This window comes from Grammomys surdaster, unplaced genomic scaffold (genome assembly GCF_004785775.1).
Source record: "Grammomys surdaster isolate TR1022 unplaced genomic scaffold, NIH_TR_1.0 374, whole genome shotgun sequence".
Classification (NCBI taxonomy): Eukaryota; Metazoa; Chordata; class Mammalia; order Rodentia; family Muridae; genus Grammomys; species Grammomys surdaster.
Window position 1 is genome coordinate 1,435,991 of NW_021604793.1, and position 4,629 is coordinate 1,440,619.

Consider the following 4,629-nt stretch of genomic DNA (forward strand, 5'->3'; position numbering starts at 1 on the left):
CCTATAGATAACATCAGGTCAGTTTCTCCCAGCCCCCTTTAACCCAGAGGCTGAGACAATGAAGACAGGCTCCACCTAACAGGATGAGCAAAGAACAGGGGACCAGTGGGGATTGGTTGGGACTGGTTGAAGGATCAGTTAGGAGTCTGCAGCAGTCAACAACATAGATGAGCAAAAGCAGCTTTGCCTGAAATTCTTCAAGTGGAGAAAGTGAAACCCGCAGCTCAGAATTATGTTACATTTTGATAACAGGGCTGAACAGTATGAATACATACTGGCCTGGGTATTAAGAACTCAGGAGAAAGGAAGAAGCTGACTGGCTGTTGGGTTCAGGGCCTGAGCCACCTGACAGGCTCAGCAATCCAAGAGGATCTTAGGACTGGTTCTGGAAGACCTGGTCAGAATAAGGTTTGTAGGACAGAAAGGACCTAGGGTAGAGAGTGAAAGTCCATACTGGGAAGTCACCAAGAATGAAAGCAAAGAAGTGAGGAAAGAGCAGGTGACAAGTTTCTGAAGAGCGAGAATTTCTTCTGCCTCTGTTGTCTCCTTCGAGCCTCTGCCTCATGTCCTGTGCTCAGTAGCCCTCTGCTGCCTGTGGCAGTGCAGATACATGAGGAACACTCAGATCTGCTCTAGGGGCCCTGGCCACTTGCTGGCTGGAGTCCCCAAACAAACTGTTTCTCAAGGTCTCAGTTTCCCTATTGGCAAAGCCATAAAGATGTGGCAGGATTTCAGACTCTATTGATCTGTGTTTTTCCCAGGCCAGAATGCTGAGCGTCTGGAATCTTGCAGGCCCTGGTCAAGAGTGAGTGGCACAAGGTGCCCAGCGTAGCTAGTCTGGGGTTCCCAGGGGAATGAAGTAGAGCCAGCAAGTAGCCAGGAAAATATAGATAAGGGCCAGTGAGGGTTGCTCAGAATGAAAAATGACCAAGTCAAGAATCCCCATCCCACATCTCTTCCCCAAATCCTCCTCGGCATATCTTTTTCATTCTATTGCAATATTGAATTATCTGTGCTCCTGTCTTTGGACCCCCTGAAGGATCTCACCCAGCATCACTTGAGGACTTCTAAATCTCTATCCCGGTCTGGTCTACACAGCGGAAACTAAAACCCATGAGCCTCCTCTACTTGGATATTTACCAGGCATCTCACACTAAATGTGTCCAAAGCATGTCTCCCTGAAGCCAGCTCCTTGGTATTCCATGATACCAGGTAATGGCAAGTTCCACGTTCTGGTCACCGATGGGAAACAAAACAACCCAAAAAACCTCTTACTTTATCCTTGACAATGCTGCTTTCGCAGTCCCCATCTGACTCACCACAAACCCCACCCCACCCCCCAGCTGACTCTGCAAAATTCATCCAGACTGTGCTTCCACACTACATGATGCTTCACTGCATCCTCCCTGGCCCAGGCCCCACGCTCTCCTCGCTGCTACAGTGCATTCTTGGATGTCCTTGCTTCCCACTGCATTCTCAACATGGCAGCATTGAGTATTCAAGGGAAATACTCATGTCACTCTCAGGCCCTGACTCTCCAGTGGCTCCCCGTTCATTCAGAGTGTAAGTGGAAGTTTCGCTGTGACTCATTAGTCCCCACACGATCATGATTAGCTTCCTGTGACCTCTTAGAAGCCACAGCTCATTCCCTTCTTTATTTTCCCTGCTCCAGCCATATCAGTCTCAATGCCGTTCCTCCAGCCAGACATGCTCGCAGGAGGCTTTCCACTTGCTGTTTGTCTGCCAGGAAAGATCTTTCCTAAATCTGCCTGAGCTGTCAGCATCTGGTAAATGCCAGGCTCCATATGTTGGGGGGCCAGAACACAGATATGCAAGGGAGAGAACGGGAAGATGAAATAGGGGAGTTGGGTCCCACACAAGACATGAAATGGCTTCTCTTGCTTTCTGTCTCCCTGAGACACTGTCTTCAGAAGATCAGGAATCCCAGGGTTGGGCTTCTCTTGGTTCTTCAGCAGGTGGCCCCTTTCCGTACTAATCACAGGGCTGGTGGACCCACATCTATCAACCTCAGGACTTCTGGACAGGAGATATCTGACGGTCCTAAGTGAACAGGCCAGTCCTTTCTGTGCAGAAAGGATACAGAGAAGGAGCCACCTCTTCCAACATGCACTTGTTACCACTACCTCCCACCTCTCCTTCGGGCCTCTTATTCTGATGCTAGGACGTGGGCTTGAAGAGGAAAGAGAAAGTCTCAGGGCAAAGGGCACAGGAGGCCTAAGAAAGGAAACTGAGGCAGAGAGAAACACAAGCTAGTGACCCAGCGACAGACTGGAATTGCACAGGCCCAAAAGGGGTCCAGTCAGAGGTGCATACAGCCAGCAGGCAAAAAGCAGAAATGCATTTCAGTCTGGGTACTCTGTCCAGAGGGACAGGGTAGGCGCAGGTAGGAAGGAGCCAGGAACAGCACGGAAGAGGAACGGGCGGGGTGGCGCGGGCAGCAGGACCACACGCTGCCGGGCTGCGCGGGCGGAGGCGGACGGAGGCGGGCGGAGGCGGCGGGCTTAGCGGAGCGGGCGGGCGCTGGGAGCGGGCTCGTAAAAGCCGCGCGGCGCGGGGAAATTGCCGCCAGAATCGCTGAGCTCCACAAAACGCCGCCCGCGCAGCCCGCCGCCGCGCCCGCTCCAATCTCCAGCCTCATCGGCGCGCGGGCTGGTTATGCATTTAAATGTTATTTAATTGGATTGCGGAGGAGCTGGGGGCCAGAGTGCCCCCGCCTCCGCCCCACACGCGCTGCACGTCTGTTTTCCGAGTCACAGATTGCCACGCACCCCCTCCTGCCCAATCCTTTGCCTCCGACGCTTCTCTCCCTCCCTTCTGAACCCGGCCAGAGGACACTCAGAAAGACATAAGCCCATGAAGACTGAAAAATCAGAGGCTACGCACGAACACACACACACACACATACACACCCTGAAGATGCACAAAGACATAGCAGCAGCAAAAATTGGCCACACTCACTTATACGAGTGTCCATCTGGAAGATTAAGAATACCAAACAATGATGGTCCCCAGGACCACAAGTACACAAGTGCGTATTAACACACTGGGAACTCATGCTGCAAGACAAAACATCGCCTGACCTCTCCAGGGGTAATGGTACTCACAAAGTGACACTGCCAAGCATGGCCAGGAGGAGATGCCAGAGCATAGAGTGAGGCAGAGACCCTCCCCAAAGCTGTTAAGAAGAGAAGCCTGTGTTCACTCTTACACTCACCCAGACCATCACATATTTGCTGTGCTGTTTCAGGGTTGGAAAGCAAACCTTTTGTTCAGTGACCTGCTGTCCTCCCAAGCCCCAGCACAAGAAGCTTCAAAGGCAACTAGATTTGTAAGGAAGTTCTTTAAACTGAACAAAGAAACAAAACTGTGTCCCAATTACAACAAGCAGGATAGTGGATAGACACCAGGAGGGCCTTCCTGAGCGGTTAGAAACTGGAATCCCAAGAGGTGAGGTTGGGCATGTTCGTGAGATGAGTTTCTCCTATCTCAAGTACAATGGGGAGCTAGCTAGCTAAGAAGTCAGCACCATCGAGGTATACGGGAGGACAGCATGTCCTGCAGAGGCATGTCCTCCTCATACTCCCAGCCAGCAACAGTTAACTGCTGACCTGAGATGATCAGGATTACGCCACTTCAATTAATGAAAATGAAAATGGTAACCTGGCTTGGCACAGGTCCCTGCAGAGGACCATTCTGGGCTCCCAGCCATCCCTTCTGCAAGCAGGGCCCAGAGACTTGAAGATCTGAGCCCTGCTGTGGGGACAGAAGAACGGGCAAATTCTACTGCAGCTGGCCTGCTTGTGTTGTACCTGAGAGCATGAGGGCCCAATCAAAGAAGAGAAAGTGTCCTTACACACAGGATAATTCAACCTTGACTGCTAAGCATAGGTTCAGGAAGGCTGACAATGAGGCTTCTGAAAAGGAAAGCAATCAGTTTCTCCCTAAGCAACTTATTTCCACATCACCTGATGGCCATTGCTGGGCAGTCTATCCATGTGTCTAACCTCAATGTCTCATGCTCCAGTTGAACTTACTTCTCTGGGGAATTATCGGGGCATGGGGACATTGGGAGTTGGGGGGAGACTGATATCCTAAATAGGAACAATATAAGAGCTGAGAGTTGGTTTGGGATAAGCCACAATCTCTAATCTCTATTCTTTTTTCCACTCGGCTACTAGATCTTGGCTTCAGCTATGGCCAAGCTGCATTTCCAGTACTGTTTTTATAAAACATGTTGGAGAGGGCTGGAGAGTGAACCCTGGGCTTTATACACACTGAGTGGGCAGTCTAAGACTGCAGACCAACCGTTCATCTAGTACCATAACATTCCCTAACACCGTGTCCTGAAGTTTTCCACCCCGGTAGCTACTAGAACAAGGTCTTCTTATAGAAAATAAACTCCTCTTCCCATCTTCCATGGAGATATGCCCAGTCTTTGGATCCTGCCTGATTTCTTCTGAGCCCCCCCCCCAACCTGTTTCCTAGCCCATGATAGTCAGGGCCTAAAAGTATCTGACCACAGAGAAGGGAAATTACCAAGTCTCTCCTATTGTTAATCTGGCCTGTTTCATCAGTACACCCATCCGTCTAAGGAATATCCAGAATACT